The sequence below is a fragment of the Lactuca virosa genome, chromosome 8 (genome assembly GCF_052849685.1).
Source record: "Lactuca virosa cultivar CGN04683 chromosome 8, Lactuca_virosa_CGN04683_v6, whole genome shotgun sequence".
Taxonomy (NCBI): Eukaryota; Viridiplantae; Streptophyta; class Magnoliopsida; order Asterales; family Asteraceae; genus Lactuca; species Lactuca virosa.
In genome coordinates this window covers 231,733,917-231,753,314 of record NC_136433.1, presented here as the reverse complement: position 1 = coordinate 231,753,314, position 19,398 = coordinate 231,733,917, and the positions used below count along the sequence as shown (strand labels likewise).

The 19,398-nt window shown below is 33.7% G+C and overlaps 1 pseudogene across 1 annotated transcript; it reads right to left on the bottom strand.

The window, feature by feature from the left end:
• Positions 1-12,884: 12,884 nt before the first annotated feature.
• Positions 12,885-17,270, bottom strand: LOC145129869 (ETHYLENE INSENSITIVE 3-like 1 protein pseudogene; annotated as a pseudogene). Its single transcript, XR_013717696.1, has 2 exons — positions 17,159-17,270; positions 12,885-14,641 (listed from the first exon to the last, which is right to left on the bottom strand). The product of XR_013717696.1 is annotated as an ETHYLENE INSENSITIVE 3-like 1 protein pseudogene (transcript).
• Between the last annotated feature and the right edge of the window lie 2,128 nt (positions 17,271-19,398).

The following is a 19,398-nucleotide window of genomic DNA, read 5'->3' as shown; positions in this document are numbered from 1 at the left end:
TGCAAAATAGTGAAAAAAGTCGAATTTCTTGCTATCTGCGCAGGGGACTCGCCGAGCCCATGGGAGGACTCGACGAGTCCAAGCATAAACTTATCCTACTCGTCGAGTAGGTTCTTGCACTCGACGAGTAGGAGCTCCAGAGTGCAGATTTTCGACTTTTGCTGCTGGAAATGGACTAGAAACATTACCCTAAACTGTTTTGGTGTTTTAAAACTTGTTTTTGATGGTGTAATGGTTGTTTTAATCCATTTACAATGGCTAATATCAAAATTACATGATTATATGTGTTCATATGTTCTTAAAATTTTGATATGACTATTCATGTTCTTATGAGTTCTTGATAGATCATAGGAATTACTTGTTTAATGCTTAGTTCATGATCTTTATGTGTTTTAATGGAGTCCATAACTTGTCCTCAAGTTATGGATTACCAAAAGTCATTCTTTTAAAGTCCATTAAAGAAACACATAGGTTACAAAAAATGAAAAGTCACTCATTTTATTAAACCATTAACTCATAAGTTATGAAAGATGAAAAGTTTTAAAAGTTACAAAACTTGCCCTCAAGTTTTGGAACATGTAAAGTCACATTAAAAACTTTAGTTCCAACCTCTAGAATTTTAAAAGTTTAAATTCAACCCTTATACTTTATAATATTACAAGTTTAATAATAATTATATATGTATAAGATTAAGTCGTTTTACCGTTAGTATGCCACATTCACGAAGCCGGTCTATAAGGGGGGTATAAGCTTGTTGCCTATAAAATGGCAGCTTAATGGGTGTCCATTCTCACCCACCGCTTCCTTGACTGGTGGAGGGTTGTTAGCCGAACGGGTAGGAGAATGAATTAAAATTCTCATTAAAAGTATAATGATTATTATAAAGTAACTAAATGTTTTAGAAATTCCCAATCTTAGTTACTTTAGGAAAATGTGAATAAGGTGCTAATCCATGAAATTACACTTTGCACTTTGATTAAGTCGTTGGTGGAGCGTGTGTGGTTAACCGGCACACTAACTTGGACTTAACAAGGTAGGCAAAGGGTAACTTAAGGTTTTTTCATAGGTCGGTGGAGCGCGTGTGGTTAACCGACATATTGATTAAGTGAAAAACATTAAGGGTACCAAGTAATTTGCATGGCTACTTCACACCTTGTTTTGTGATCCTCGGTATCCCAGTCACAAAACATGAAGGGCACACTCGAGATTGAAACATGTCATTGAAAGTTCAATGAATCTCAAAAGATCTAGGAGTTTCAAATCCAATTAAAACCTAATAATTTATTTCGTTTTTCATGGTGGAAATTGGTGAATCGTCATTCACCTACCTTCAAATATTTTATAGCTTGGATTACGGCATCCCTCTTCCAAGTTATAAAATATTGTGTTGGGTCCTAGCCTTAATATTTCATATTGGGTGTTATACTAAGGACTTAAAAGTCAACTAACTTGAATATCTCCCATTGCAGATGTCTGGTTTAGACAACTGTGATCTTCCCAAATCTCATGGAAATCATATTTCTCTACCTCCGCCTCCTCCATTTATTCTCCCTGACCCACAAGCCCTAAGACTTGAAAGGTTCAAGGTCACTCAAGCTCTACTAGAAATGAAACATAAAGATGGAAGACATGTTTGCACTCATGTCTTAAGAATGAAGTCACACATTGACAGGTTGAGAATGTTGGGTGCTGTTATTTCAAGGAAGTTTGCTATTGACTGGGTTCTTCAGTCACTTCTTAAGTCGTATAGTGAGTTTATTAAAGACTACTATATGACAGATCACGACATGACCCTAATAGATCTTTCTTATTTGCTTGTTGCTGCTGAATCAGCAATGATTTGGCGCAAAAGTCAAGCAAATATGGGTGGAAGGTCTATTTCTCAAACTTCCATAGACATTGACAATGGTAACATTGGAAGTCCAGAAAAGCTTTCTCTTCCCAATGGAAAGGGATAGGCCTTGGTCAACCTGGTTGACCAAAAGGTAAAGGGAAAAGTTAAGTCTGTGATAGTCTCATGTACCATTCCCGAAGAGTCTATATGTTTTCATTGTCAAGAGAAGGGGCATTGGTTGCGAAGCTGCCCTAATTACCTGAAAGATCTAAGAGAGAAGGAAAAAAATCAAGAAGATTTGACTCTACTTCAGGATCAAGCAAAGGGAAGGAAACTTAAAGGAAAGGTATGTTGAATCTGATCGCGAAGATGGATTTCAATCGCATGGTTTGAAGATCGGATTCTTGAGCTACTACTTAAGAGTTATGATAGATTGCTAGAAAAATATGTAATAGCATAGTTTTCATTTAAAGTTGCATTGTAAGGATAAGTTTTCCGCATTTATTAAATAAATAAAATTTTGTTTTACTTTATTTTATATCTCCTTGCAATGACATTTATGGAAAATTGATGTTTGTATGGTTCTAGCAATAATGGAAATATGAATATGATTCCTTCGTTTGTGGTAGTGTCATAATTTACCAAATAAGGAAAGATTCTCATCACCCAAGGTTTTCAATTGGACCGAAACTTGGAATCATGCAAGTCGTATGGTATGATGAGTGAGAACTTTCAGCTTTGGAAAAATTAAGACTAATTCCTTGATCACATGTATATGTGAGTCAAGTGAAGAACTAAGGGATCAAGTACACATTCTTGTGCACTAGTCAAGTCCACCACAAAAGATTGATAAGACTATTTGTCATGATTTACAAAGTTTTAGTAAATATGGTTATACTTAACAAGTTAAGTATAATTCTGAAACATTGGAAAAACTTCGATGTATGGCAGAACGAATGAAAAGAATCAAATTAGGCAGAAAGATAAAAGTTTCTCAAATCTGGATAGATGGGAGAGTACCTTAGTATCATGTTTTGTGATCATCTTAATGATTAAGAAACCATGTCACAATTGATCCTCTAAGGACATCTTAGTGCATTCCTATGGCTAAGAAGAGGAATCAAGAATTGCTGAAATGGTTGAATCAAGAAGATGACTCATACTTCGTTCCAAAACAAGTCTTAGAGTCATACTCCAAGACTGTAAGTTGAGTGACATATCTTAAAGAAAGATTTATAACAATTGTCAAATGTAAGAGTAAAAGTGTCCTACTCTTGTACATTTGAAATTGGTAAGTTGTGATGTTTTGGATAAAACAAAGACCAACTAAGGCCAATTGTGCGAAATGTTTCTCTTGATAAAGAATCCGCACTATCTCTTGAATATTTGGCAAGTGAGTCTTATATGTCAAGAGGACAATGGGAGTCTTAAAGATATTGGAAAAAGGCTTCTAGATCTAATCAAGAAGGAAACCTATAGTTTATCAATAGCACACGACTTGAGGTTTATAACCTATCATGTTGACATATTCTTATTTATGTGCCCATTCTAGTTAAAGTTGGCTTTCCATATGAGTTCTGAGAGTTCTCAATTGGTTGCATAACAACCTGGCAGTACTGGAAGGCCCTTGTGCTGCCAGGCGGCAAGAAATTAAGATTGAGTTCAGTCCATATGAGTTTGGATTTGTCATTATTCTTGTCTTGTGATTATGGTATTGACAAATTCACATGGATAAGAACACATACACCATAAAATCTAAGTGTCATAAGGTTTCTCTCCGATTCATGAAAATGATGGTAAGGAAACACTTTCACTAAGTAGATTTTAAAGTAGATAACAGTTGTGATATTTGTATTCTCAAAGTCGTTAGTGGAGCGTGTGTGGTTAACCGGCACACTAACATGGACTTGTGAGTAATGGCAAAGGTCTAAACAATTGAGACTATGATTATGGAATCCCTTTTCATAGTTCTGAAAGTGTTTAGACACACATATGTGATGCCTAAGGAAAGGTGTATGATTTTGATAAAGTTTTATCAAAAGCATCTCGTATCAGAAATGTGAACTTTGGTAAGAAGGTCAATAAAGTATTGATTTCTAGAAGTCCAGCTGATTTCTGAGTACATGTCGAAGCTAGTGGGAGCATAAGTATTATGCTAATAATCATCATGCAAGTGGGAGCATGATAATTATGATAAGTGTTGCAAGTTAGCAATGTTAATTATAGAAAACAAAAAGATTTCAATTGGGAAAAGTTGTTTTGCTATAATTAAGGGAGAGAAAATTATACTTCACTTCAATTCTAAAAGCTTAGATTGAGGTTTTAATCATATTTAGTCAAGGATATATATATATATATATATATATATATATATATATATATATATATATATATATATATATATATATATATATATATATATATATGAATTTCATGTTGGAATGGCTCAACATAAGGAAATTCTATATATGGGTCCATTATTTGCGTTCTAAAATTCGATTATGATTACGGCATCCCTCTTCATAATCTGAATTATGAGAACTTGGAAAATAGAAATAGAAATATTATAGCAAAAGACTGGTCTAGTATCATGTCTTTATGAATCGTGTCCCATATGCTTCGAATATAGGATCGATTGCATGTGCTATAATATTCATCTGTTCTAAATTTTTTCAAAATGCCCAGAGCATTAAGAAGGAAAAAGTACTAGAACTAGATATGACTAATTTGATTTGATTAAGCAATTGTTGAGAACAATCTAAGGTTTACCAAAGATTGGTTGCTCAGGGACAGTTGGAAGTATAGTGTTAATTTTAGAAGGACCATATTGACATATTCTGAAAAGAGGCAACTCTTGTTCAAGAGTAATAGTCAAAAGAGAATATGGAAATATTCCCATAGGTGGAAGTTATTCATTAACTCTGTGTAAGATTAGGAGACTTAATGCAAGAAGAATGTTCAAAGAAATGAAACTTTGAATATGAGACTTCGTGTCCATGGAATTGATCTCCATTGGAATACTCTGTAATGTCTGTTGACAAGTCTTTGTGACTTTGTGCATAATCATTACAAGAGGACCACTGCATATAAGTTTAGAATCTAACAGATTTAAGTAAATGCCAGAAATTTGGGATTCGTGCATTTACAGTATGGATTTGGGATTGTGAAATGAGAATCATTGGAAGTATGTTCAATCGTTCTATTTCACAGAGTAAAGATCATAGACAAACTTAGTGTGCATACTTGATGTATTGTATAACTAATGTTTAGACAAACATAGTGTGCATACTTGGTGTATGGCATGACTAGTGTTTACAAAAAAAAAGTGTACATGCTCGGAGCATGGGACAGCTATTGTTTTAATTCAAGTATAAAGTTGATAGTTTGAAACAGTATACAATGAATAATATGAAATCAATATGGTGATAAATAAAATGTGTTTTTATTTATATTCATAAGTTCTGAGACCATAGTTGATTCGATTATTCTTGTGTTTCACTTTGCATGTTTTGACTTCCAGAATAACTAAGTCGCTCTTCCTGAATGACTAAGTTATTCAAACCATCCACAGTCGGTTATATGTTGGAAATAGATATGAATCAAGATTGTCATGGGTTGGATTGTAGAGGTCTAAGATGTTGGACAAAGTGGTGCTACAACACTCATGAGTGCTCATAAGTTCTGAGTATTGGATTCAACCCACGCTCACTAGTATCACTTCATGGAATTTTATCTCGAGTGATCGTGAGACGGTAATATCTTATAAGTCTTCAAACCTAGAGATATGACTTGTTGCCTATGAATTGGTTATATATTGATCATACGAAAACGCATTGGTAACTCGATGTTATAAAACGTGCCTTTGTGTATGATTCAACAAGTAGTAGAATAAGCATATGAGTCGAAGTTTATCTGTTCCTTCTTGGATTAGAAGCGATATCTGGGCCCCTCGATGATTTTGTTTTGACCTATGTATCGGGCCCAGTCAGAACTAAGTTAATCTGTTCACTTAAGTTCTATGTCAAACAAATCGGAAATCGGGAAACAAACTACTGGACAATAAGCAAGACATTGTTCCATGTATTTGTTCGGCTGATATCTAGAACATAGAATTATATGATCACTTATCTTAAATGGAATATCATCATCATCTCAGTTCCGCGAGACCTTGAAAAGAGCTACGATTGCTGATCGGTTCCTGAAGTCATACTTGCAGTTATAGTTATTAGACTTATCCAAGTGGGAGACTGCTGGATTAGGTGTCTAAGTTCATAACTATTTCTGGGTTATACTTGACCCGACCCGACATGGTCCATTTGGGTTGCATGGCATCATGCATTTGGATAAACTATAATGAGAGAAATAACACTTATGGTTTATTAATATATTATAAGTTCTAATATATTAATAATAATATTATTTAATTAGTATTGATCAAGAATTAATCTAGTATTCATTAAGTGATCAAAAGATGACTAATTAAATATATGGGTTGATTATGTAAATCATCCATAACTTGTATAGTGGGCTAAAGGCTCCATGGATTATCAAGTTGGGCTAAGGTCCATAGGATGCTCCATGGGAGTTACAAACCCATGGGTCATGGAAATGAAGAGCCATGTTACATTAGGGTTTACATGGTGTAACCCTAATTGTAACACACTATATAAAGGATATGAAGCTCACCAAAATCGGCACTAGAAGCAAGATTGAGGGCAAGCCGATTTCTAAGTGTGACATTCTCTCTCAAAGTTTATTCCAAGTGCATTTGGTGTTGTGTGAGACATTTGAGGCATCACACTTGGGGTGCTAGGCTCTCAAGGTTTTCAAGGAATCAAATCAATTACAAGGTATGTAACTCTAGCTAACTTTTATGTTTAGAAGTTCCCCATGTATGCTAGATAGGATTATGAACCTTGGAAAAAGTATTTTGCATGTATTTTAGACAAACATAGATCCAAGGTTTTCTAGGGTTGCATGTACACTTAGGAGTGTTAGAATGCTCAAAACCCATCAGAATGGAGGAGCAATAACTTGGAAAAGTTCCAAGTAGGAGACAGTAGCTGATTCAACGTGCGAATCAGAGTACATAGCAGCAAGTGAGGCGGCGAAGGAGGCAATATGGTTGAAGAACTTTATCGGAGACCTTGGAGTTGTACCAGCTATAAAGGAGCTTATGGAGATTTTCTGTGACAGCGAGAGTGCATTTGCCTTAGCTAAGGAACCAAGGGATCATGGCAGATCCAGGCACATCGACAGAAAATATCACTTCATAAGACATCGGATAGAAGAAGAACTCGTCGTAGCAAAGAGGGTATCGTCAGAGGAGAACCCAGCAGATCCCATCATGAAGGGACTGAGTAGGGTTAAGCACTTACAGCATGCGAGGCGCATCGGGCTGAAGGACGATATTAGTTTTAATGATTAGATAGTTTTGAAACTTGTAATAGTTGAAATGTAATTGACATTTGATGATTAAATAAAATGTGTTTTTTTATTTATAAGTATGGTTACTATCTTGTGTCAATCATTTACTATTGTTTCACTTTGCATGTTTTGAATTCCAAAATAATTATATTATTCAAACTATCCACAGTCAATCATACGTTGGAAGTAGGTATTGAGGCAAGACTGTCATGAATTTGGCTTGTAGATTGTTTGAATTGTATTAGACATAGCAAAGGATTGCTACAACATTCATGAGTGCTCATAAGATCTGAGTATTGGATTAAACCCACGCTCACTTGTATCACTTCATGGAATTTATCTCGAGTGATCGTGAGACGATAATATCATATAAGTCTTCAAACCAAGAGATATGAGTTGTTGACTATGAGTTGGTTGTACATTGATAGTACGAAACTGCATCAGTAACTTGATGCTATAAAATGTGTTGTTGTGTAAAATTTAACAAGTCGTTAGTACAAGCATATGAGTCGAAGTTTATCTGTTCCTTTTAGTCCTTGGAGGATTAAAAGTGATATCTTGGGCCCTTCGATGATTTTGTTTTGACTTATGTGTCGGGCCCGGTCAGAACTAAATTGATGTGTTCGATTTAGTTCTATGTCAAACAAATTGGAAATCGGGAAACAAACTGCTGGACAATAAGTATGACGTTGTTCCATGTATTTGTCCGACTGATATCTTGAGAACAGAGGATTATATGATCACTTATCTAAAATGGCGCATCATAGTTCGACAGAGGCTTTTAAGAGCTACGATTGCTAGTCGGATCCTGAAGTCATACTCGCAGCTATATTTATTAGACTTATCCAAGTGGGAGACTGTTGGATTTAGTGTCTAAACCCATAACTATAATTGGTATGTACTTGACCCGAGAGTAGCATTGTCCATTTGGGTTGCATGGCACCAGAACAATCTGAAGGATGGAAATTTGAGTAGAGGTTATTTATGATTTATTAATATATTATAAGTTCTAATATATTAATATGAAATCATATTATTTAATTAGTATTGATCAAGAATTAATTTAGTGATCAAAAGAGACTAATTAAATATATGGGGATTGATTGTGTAAATCGTTGATTCTTATATGGTGGGCCAATGATCCTAATTCTTTAGGTTGGGCTTAACCAATGTGACAACCCATGGATGATCCATGGAGGTTTAAACCCATGGAGCCTAAGGAATATGGAAGGTCATGCACATTAGGGTTTACATGGTGTAACCCTAGTTTTGGAAGAGCTATAGCCGAATTTGGCACAAGACATTCTCTCTCAAGTTCTCCATTGTTGGTGGTGTTGTGTGAAGCATTCGAGGCATCACATTTGGGGTGCTAGGCTCTTAAAGGTCCAAGGAATCACGCTACAAGAAAAGGTATGCCATCTAACTAGTTTTTATTATACAAGTACCCATGTTTGTATGCTAGTTAGGGTAATGCTTTGGAAATCAATTGCATGTATAATTAGAGAAAACATAGATCCAAAGCATTTAGGGTTGTATGTGCACCTTAAGGTTGTTAGGATGCTCAAAACCCATCACAAACCTATATAAGAGTCCATGAAGGTTTAGTCCAAAGGGCCTATCAAATGTGAAGAGTCATGGTGAATTAGGGTTTACATGTAAGAAACCCTAGGAATTCCACACTATAAAAAGTAACCCCTAGCATCCCTAAAATCGGCTATAAGGATTCCAAGGTGAAACCCTATCCGATTTATGCTTCCTAACCTCTCTCTCATAAGCCTCCTTTTGCTTTTGGTGTTTGTAAATTATTAGAGGTATCACACTTGAGGTACTAAGCTCTTGAAAGGCCAATAACTACAAGCTACAACAAAGAGGTATTCATCTAACTAGTTTTTATGTTTATATCTCCAATTGCATGCTAGCTAGGGTATATGCTTTGGATAAAATGAAATTGCATGTATAACTTGAGAAAACTTAGATCCAAAGCATCTAGGGTTGTATGTGCACCATAGGATTGTTATAGTGCTCAAAACCCTTCAAATGGCAATTTGCACAGTCTGATCGAGACTCGTAATTCTCTTCTCACCATCTCTGTTCGTTAGCATCTGGTAGAGAAATTGAAGCCTATCTTCTCCATGTTAGATAGAATTCAAGGTGTTTCGGAATCTTATATTCCAAAACAAGGTGGAGAACCAGTGAGAACTTCTGTTGTTATAAAAGAAACTGGTGGCGAAAATGATCAAGAACAAAAGCCAAAGTCAAACGAACCAAAGGTTAATGTAGCTTCGGGTTTGAGAGGAAAAGAAAATTTGATTGAGGACAGTGATAAGGAAGAAAAAGATGAAAATGGGAAATTAAGAAGGAAGGCTTGTCGTGCAGAAATTGACGAAAATCATCGCATTGTCAGGGAAGCTGAAGAAAAAGAAAGGAATGCTCGTGAAGCCAGACTTACTTTGGAAACTCAAAAGCTTATTTTCCCTCCCTGGTTTATGGAACGAATCCTGAATGAAGCCATTGATAATCCAAATATTTATTGGCTAGAACCTGTTACGTCGTTCGAATTGGAGAACTCTCCTGATTCGCAGCTTGATCTTCCAATAACTCCAAAGGCCTTTCAGTTTCGCTGCTTTGAAAAAGTTGCGAATGCTTCTCTTTCTGATAATGGTGCTGATCAGATGCTTTTCTCGTTTTATCTAAAGCACATGAAGCCACAATACGAGACCTGGAGTTCAAAGAAAATTACAGTTGTGAAGGTTTTTGGCCCTATTGAAACTGAAAGCTTTCCGAATGCTCGTTTCAAAGCAGCACAAGGAGCTGGGAGTTCAGTCTTTGAATTTACATTGACTGATTTCTCGTGCCTAAACCTGTATGATTGGATATCTCTGCTTCACCTCCTTCTGAAGGATGAACAAAAATATGAACCTATCGTGGCACATCTCAAAAGGGTATTGGTCTCGTACATCCAGGAAGTAGGAAAGATGGATGTAAAGATAGCGGCAGTTCTACGAAAGAAGCCAACAGTATTACCCAAGGAAGCTCCAGAAGATTTTGACAAGATGAAGCTGGGTAGAATACGAAAGGTTGGTTGGTGTATGGCATTCTGCCATTCCAAATACGTGAAAGAGCTGATGTTGAATTTCATAGAGTTTGCTTCACTTTGGCTGATAAGCATCTCTACTCCACCTCTTGCCTGCAATACATTATGGAGTTAATGAATCAGTGCAAAGCAGTGTTGTAAAAATCGTTCTAGGCGGCCGGTTAATCGGGGATTAATGCTAGGTAGTCTTCAATAGAATAGGATTAAGGCTAATCGGTCAGCTTAATCGGTTTTGGTCAAAGAGGGTCAAAGTCGGAGCTAGACGGTTCTAATCGGTCCTAGGTGGCCTAATCGGCCAAATTTTCAAAATTTTAAATATTAAACCAACATTTTCAAAATTTCAAAAGTTCATAGTATTTCAATGTTCAACTAATATATAAATTTTAAAAAAAAAATTAAAGTTTTTCTCCAAAATTTTCAAAATTTCTTTGTTTTCAAATATACAAATACCCAAATTTATTTCTTTTCTGAAGATATATTAAAATTTGAATAACTTTTCTTATTAATTGGATGACAAATTATTGCGCTTGTTAAACTTATTATTAAACTTTTATGCTTATTTATTAATATTCTTACGATTAAAGTTAGATTTATAAATTTTTGAATAATTTTCTTAATAATTAATGGTCCCTGATTAATCCCTAGACCCTAGTCCACCGACTAGCTAACGTCTAACGTTTTCTGCAACCTTGGTGCAAAGCGAACAATGCAGGGGACAAGAAATGTTTCTCTGATATGATTAACTGGTACATCCAAGTTCGCAAGACATTGTTGGGCATAATGCCAAAACTGTTTACAGTTCAGAAGCGCAAGCAGCAATGAAGATCTACCTTCCTTGTTGACACAAAGGGGGGGATTGTTGGGTTATTTTGTGTTGTGTCAATATTGTATTGTATTTTTATAGTCCATCTTTTGTAATGGGTTGGGCTTGTCCACCCGGTTTTAATGTGCTAGGGTTAGACTATTTATAGTGCACACATGCACTGTGATTAGTATCGATTGTACTTACCCTAAACTGCATTTACAGTAAAAGTTCTTTATCGAGCTCTTCTAAGGCAGTGGTTTTTAATCATTTAACACATTTTCTATCATTGTGTTCTTGGCTTTGATTCATATACCTTTTTAGATTCTATCGATCAACTCTCTTTAATTCTAACACCGGTTTACCAGTTTCATTACGTATTCAGTTCTGTTAAAGTCTTATTATTTTACCATAATTTACGAATAAATCTCAAACTAAAATTAAGTGATGATTTGACCATTTTCTCCTTGTAACATATATATATTGTCAGTTTCATTATTGACTTGGACGTCTAATTATTAAATGAGCTGATGGGATGAATATGTTAGGTTATATAATGTTATGTTTACCATAAAATTTGACATCATGATATATTATATATTTTTTGGAATATAAAATGCATCCAACGAAGACTACATTAATTACATAAACTGGCAACAACTTCGTCATTTTTTAAGTTTATAAGAACTTTCAAATTGTCTATCTAATCTTATGTAACCCAATATACCCATCTCATCAGCTCATTTACCACCCTTTTTCTCGGAAGCACATATTTTACCGGTTTCATTGCTGACCCAGATACATAACCATAAATGAGCCGATGAGATGTATATCAAACTTTACGGTAAATGTAGCATTAGATAACTCATCATATTCATCTTATCAGCTCATTTAATGATTAGACGTTCGGGTCAGCAATGGAACCAATAAAATGTATTATATGGAGAAAATGGTCAAATCTTTACTTAATTTTAATTTGGGACTTATTGGTACATTATGGTGAAATAATGAGACTTTAATTAAACACAATAAGTGATGAAACAGGTAAACCGGAAAAAATGGTCAAATCGTTATTTTTACCGGTAATTCGTGTTTCTTCGTAAATAAATTTTAGTTTTAGACTTTTTCGTAAATTATGGTAAAATATTAGGATTTTTCTAGAGAATTTTCTTCTAATTATTCCACAAATGCCTAAACATAGTTTTAACCATATGCAATAAAATTGTTATGATACACAAATAAATAAAATACATTGTTATTTCTTAAATTTATCTCAAAGAAAAACAAACCCAATTTGAATACCAAATGGTCAAATCATCCATAATGAAAGTTCCCGTTCTTCTGTTCAAGTTCGATTCTACCATAGTTTTAATTTGCTCCTCAAAGCTACAATTTCAAAATCAAACCAAATTTCAATTCTAATTCATCAACCTATAGGATAAATCCTGAAAGTCTAATTCTCGTTAATTCAAGTTTAGACTTTCTTTTGTTCCAAACAAAGACTGAACCACCCTTAATTACTAGGACAAACCGATCGAACACAAAGACTTAATAAAAAACCACTGATTTAAAAAAAAAAAAAGCAATTAATTAGTCAATTTGCAAAATTATAAATAGTTTTTTGTTATGCGTTACTTGAAATAGCTTTTGGATTTGGAGTTTTTGAGTTTTTCTTAAAAGCTAAAAGTATTAAAAGTTATGTCCATTCAAAGAGAACGGTAATAAAATGCACAAACAAGTATAAACATTCACTAAACCATAACATAAAACATCGTTCAAACACAATTCTAGAAGAAACAGAAACGAAAATCCTAAATGTTTCATAGTACTAACGAGTATAGCAACTTAGTATTTTAGTAATAGGGGTCTTCAAAGGTACCACATAGACGCATCTTGAGGAGAAAATGACGATTGTGCTCCAAATCTGAAGTCAAGGGTATTATTATCATTTGAATTCAGGTTGTTCCCGGAATCGAAACCAGAATTTGGTCCAAAGAAACCGTCATTGAGCTGGATTTGATCAAGATTCCCACAGTTGAAGCTTCCATTGGTTTGTTGAAGATTCGTTTCATAGAATTCCATGAGATCAGAAATCAGTTTTTGACCATCTTCCGGAAGTCCAAGCTCCAAAACACCAGCACCGCTGCCACCACCACCACCGTATGGCGGTGGTGGTGCAGCGAGCTTAGTTTGATCAAACGACGGCATACCAAACGCAGGTACTTTCTCAATATTGTTCATTTGAATGTTTAGGTTTCCGCTCATCTGGTGGTTGTTTCTTGCAGATGTGCCATGAAACCCTGGCGGCAGGTGGTGGTTATCGGCGCTACTGGATGGTCGTTTTCTTTTCAGAGTAAAATTCTCAGACGAGTCAACAATCTCCCCTTTAACTAGAACAACTGGAATCGGCTCATCAGCCGCACCTTCAACATCATAATCACCAACATCACTGATCGGAAAACACCCACCACCGCCGCCGCCAATTCCCGGAGGACAGCTGTCGGGATACAAATTCCGGCAAAGCGCCTCCTCTTGATTAACAACCGCAATCCACGTGGCGCTTTCTTTAGCAGTCATTTTATCTTGTAAACATTTCGACTGCCTAACAAGTTTCCTAATCTTATCAATCTCCGGCGACATATGCTTAATCACTGCCATCAAAACATTAACTTTCCACGCCTTTTTTAAATCATGGGGCTTCTTATACGGTGGCGGCGGTTCCCTCATCATTCCTGCTTCCACCCACCACTTCTCATCTCCGGTCGGCCACCATGGCGGCGCAACACCTTTCTCCAACGGGAACCGCCGCTGTGGCGGGTCACAATGCTGCATCAAAGCCGACAAAAGCGACCCAAGTGTGGTGTCTTGAAGCTCTTGTAATGTGTGTGGTGTTGACACCACCACCAGCGGCGTTAAACTCTCCGGGAAGTTGTCAGCCTGGTGTTTGGCGATGGCGGCAGGACCGTTTTTATCAAACCGGACTTTTTCTTTCCACCATGGCCGGAGATTGTCGGAAGCTCCGGTCACCGGTTTACCGTTTTCTGGGATGATTCCGTATACGAACCCCTGAGCTTTACAAACTTCCATCATTTTTAACATATATTTCAAGATTCCATCTTGGGCCCTTGACATTTTTTTTCTTCTAGCTTGTTCTTGAGATTGCTGATGTTTTTGGACATTGATACTTCTTTTTAAATTATTTTGCTCTTTTAAACGTCTTAAAAGTATTTTGTCCTGCCACATTCTCTTTTCAAGCTCATCAATGTCCGTTTCTTCATCATCACTGTAATCGTCTTCCATTGATGGCCCTTGTGTTGTGGTTTCAGTCTCAAATGGAGGAGAAGATAAGAAATTGAAGCTTTCAAAAAACCCCATTTCTTCAAACATCATTGACATATTTGGTAGATTCGTATGAATGCAATCAAGATTCAATATTGGGTTCTTATTTAAAATCTTTAAACAATGATCTCAATCGGATACCCTCCTGAAACAATCGGTCAACTTAGAATCAGTAAGGGTTAAATGCATATTTATGCAATGAAGCTTCACCTTGTTCCAAGGTTTTTGCAACAATGTTTCACATTAGGAACGAGATTTTATCAGCATAATGTTTCTGTTTATACACTGTTGCATAATAGGATTATTACTTTAAGCAGCAAAAAGCAAATAAAAAACATAATCTCTTACAACTAATTAACTGATTTTGATTATTCATCACATAATCACTTTCAGAACACATATAGGTACAAGTAGATATATACGAATCCATTTTCTAAATTCTAGACACGAGAAGTATTACAGAGGCATAGCTGAAGAGTTCTTTCCTTTTAAGTATTAATGTATTATATGATACTTTTTGAAGTGCTTCAAATTTTACGTTAATGGTAAAAGTTGTTGCAGACAAACCAAACTTGTAAAATTACCAAAAAGTATATACTTCACCAAAATAAGCACTTTTGACCAAGTTATGGAAATATCAACTCGAATAATCGGGCTGAATTAAGGTAATTAGATAACTAGATAATCATGTATGTATTCGAAGTTAGGAAAAATTAAATGGTTTTACATTTATCTCAAAAATTATCTTATTGTAAATTCTTACCAGCTTCTACAAAATTTGATTATCTTAAGAAAATCAAAATCATAATGGGTTTTTACCTAATAGGCAATAACTTATATGCAAGAAACACCAACTTACTTCCATTGGTTTGTTTATTATAACGCCCTACTTTGATTCCTTCATCTTATAGCATTGTATTTTGAAGAATTTACCAATTATAGTAATGTAATCTAGATGCAAAATAATTTACAATGCTATAAGTGGGTAGATGGTTTATAATAGCCTCATAAGACAAACATTGAAGGCACGATACTACATTTGGCTAGATTTTTCAAAGTAAAAATGTCTTAATAAGAAAATAAATTGAAAAGTATAACTGTATAATAAAAGAAATGAAAGTAGGATGCTATAATACATAGAGAAATGAAAAATAAGTTCATATTTCTTGCATAATTGCATTCAGCCTTCTATAATTGTTCCAACTTCGGTTTAAAGTTTAAACCGACATCCAAACACCCCCTAAATTCAAATAGCCACAATTGATTTTCTAAAGATACAAAAGAAACACCATGGTTTGTGCTTAACATTTTTATCGAGATTCATTTATATTATTATTTCCGAATTTTGGAAAGAAATATGATTTGTTTGCAATAAAAACTTAGGTCATCTCCAAGCCAACACCAAATCCAATTTTTTTTTTCATTTGTTTCATGAAAAAAAAAAATACTTCAAAATGGTGTAAACCGTAAAGTCATCTCCCACCTCATTCTATTTATTGCACCATTTTTCTGTTATGCTATTCATTTACATCAAAATGATGTTAAAGTTTCATATGTTACTTTTAGCCCCTCAAGTTTCAAGTTTTTTAAATATGACTAGGTATATTTTAAATGTAATAATTATTAGTTATAATATTATGTTAAATATTAAATTTGATATTAATTATCATAAATATAAAATTTAATCTTTATGTTCCGATACAATTATAAATAAATATAGTTTTTTTATTCTACAGATGCTGATTTAATAAAATAACAAGTCAATGCAAACTAATAATATAGAAATAATTTATTTGGTTATAATTTTGTAATAGTATATTTTAAAAAGTTTATACTAAACAATACACAACAACAACACAAAAAAAAACAAAAAACAAAAACAAAAAACAAGAAAAACAAAAAAAAAACAAAAACAAAAAACAAAAAAGATATAAATGGATATGTAAAAGGATAACAAGTTGAAGGGTGTTTTTGACAAAATATATATATATATATATATATATATATATATATATATATATATATATATATATATATATATATATATATATATATATATATATATATATATAGGCATGGTTGTATAGGTGTGTTGGAATTATGTCACATGCCAAGTTCAAGGATAAAATATATAGATTTGAGAGGAGAATTAGATGAGTATATTGTCCCTTACAAAAATCATTTTTACACAATTGAAGCTGGATCGGAGATGGTAAGGGCATGAATAATTTTAAAAGTGAGAGAAAACCAGCACTTTAACAAAATTATTCAAAGAAATGAGCCTAATACTTGATCTAACTGATGACTAAAGTTCAGTCCAAAATAAAATATTATATTTTTTTTATTGAATTAAATTCATAACTTAATTTTTTTTATTATAAATGGATCAAACACACCACAAAGTTCTGTTCTTCCTGTTTTAACGGAACAAATAAGAAACACAAAATCCCACAGAAACAACTACAAGATAACAAGAAGCTTAAAGGAATCAAACAATCCATCAAAATTCATACAGATGAACCAATCAATCCCAAACTCCCAGATCAAATTACACTAAAATCAACACAAGGGTTTCATGTTTCATCAAAAATATGATAATTTATTCACGGAATCAAAAGGGTATCAAGAAAAAAAAAAAGTTCAGAAAGATGAAAGAACTCACAAGCTTTATGTGTTTTAAGTTTTTGCTTAGCTTCAAGCCATCTGAAGACGAAGAAAGAACGCTGCGTACAATCTGTGTGTGCTCTTGGCACACATCGAAGGAAATGAGAATAAAGTTGAATAATAAGATATATATATATATATATATATATATATATATATATATATATATATATATATATATATATATATATATATATATATATATATATATATATATATATAAAGGCAAGAGGGGGGGGGGGGGGGATAATTTAATAATATTTGTGCTTTTAAAATGAATAAAATTACAAACAAATAACTATTTATAAAGATACTTTTATCTTTATTTCTATTTTGGTTATTATATTTAAATTTTTTAAAACCGCTATAAAAATCAATGAATTAATTTCTAAAGTAAATCAAGTAAATATTGCATCATGATATTTTAGATATTTTCTTTTTGTTGACATGAAGGGTTTAAGCAAAAGTTGAAGGGTTAATGACATAAATGTCATTTTTGTACAATCGTACGAATCAGAGTTGAGGTTAATGAGGAAAGATAAATAACAACGTTGTTAGAATAAGGAAACTATAGTCGGGCTTGAACCTCCGACCTCATTTAGGATTTCTAACTTATTAATGATACTACAAATATGAAGGGACATCAGAAATCTTTTTTATGACTAAAGTAAACTCCACGATGAATCAACTATAGATTTCTAACTTCTCGCTAATAGTACAACTATAGAGACCTTTGGATATACACAATCCCATGCAAATCATCGATCCCCAAATGGAGACATGTTGTCATCGAAGATTTGAAGCATGTGGTAACTATTTTTGAATGTTTATCCCAAGTCTTGTTACCACTTAATCATTCAAGAGATGGTTGCATAAGATATCTGATATAGATAGTTTGGTTTAAGTCATAATCTTAAGTCTTTAAGCATGGTTAGGTCGCATGGCTGTGGATTCAATGTAATAAGATGAGTTTTTTTTGGATGTTTTGTTAGTGATTGAATTAGGTTCATGAATTTCAGATGTTAAGTATGAGATTTGGTTTATAATAACATTTCGTAAAAAATATAAATATAGAATCATAGTCCGACATAGTAACATGTGTAGGAGATGAAGCCGTGATGATGTATTGAAGTCCATATGATATAAGCTTATCGAAAAATAAAAATTGAATCCATAATTTATTCTCTAAGTGATCTTCATCTCATTGACCTAATGTGATTTATGCGATGGATTATGAATCACTATTATATTTCTTTATAAGGAATGAATTTATTTATTTCTATAAAAGGCAAGGGAAAATTCATGAATTTATAAGATGGTTTGGTTTAAGTCATCGTCTCAACCATGGTTAGGTCACATAGTACTCATTTTGATGTAAAGGCAGCAAGATAGTGTTACACAATGTATGGTTGAAGTGCGACAACGGGTATAATAGCTTTTGTATTGTTTCACCTAACCATGGTCGTAATGTGATTACAAATGATCTTAACCACGATTAAGTCTTTATCCATCGGTAAGATTGTGCATTTAAATTTATGTTTAACGTATAATATGTCCAAGAATCATATGAATTAGATTTTTAAATCATGTTTAAAGGAACATATAGGCTACAAATCTATGGATTTTAAAATAAATAGATCTCATACAATGTTTATAAATATTCATAGGGTTATAATATTTTACAATGATTTATAGCATGTGACTATTGTAATTAAATATTTGTACATATGTAAGAATCCCCATAATCTATAGTAGGCCTTTTGGACTAGAATGTAACAACTTTTCTAAAACAATGACTAAAAGAGAGATATTTTGCATAACTTTGGACTAAAAGTATAAAAGGTGATAAATAATATAAACTAAGGGGTAAATACTAAAGTATAAAGGCTTTGTTTCATATAGACTATAATGCAATAATATAGAAGATAGCTACTGTTGGTTCATGTTCATTCTTGACACCATTGTTGAGTGGAGTACTCAACTTCTTAAAGAAATTTATGTGGCTAAAATATAAAGTTTAAGACCTTGGTTAGAAATAGAAAGTGGTGTGAACAGTGCCTATATCTACCAATTAAACGATACCAACATACTTACATTTTCTTTTATAATAGCAATGTATTTTTTTATAAACAATAGCTAGATTTGTCTTTTTCTTTAAATATAACTAAGTTGTACATTATTTATGGATGAAAAACTATAAGAGCAATTCAAAACCCACCTTTTGAAATAGAGTTACTT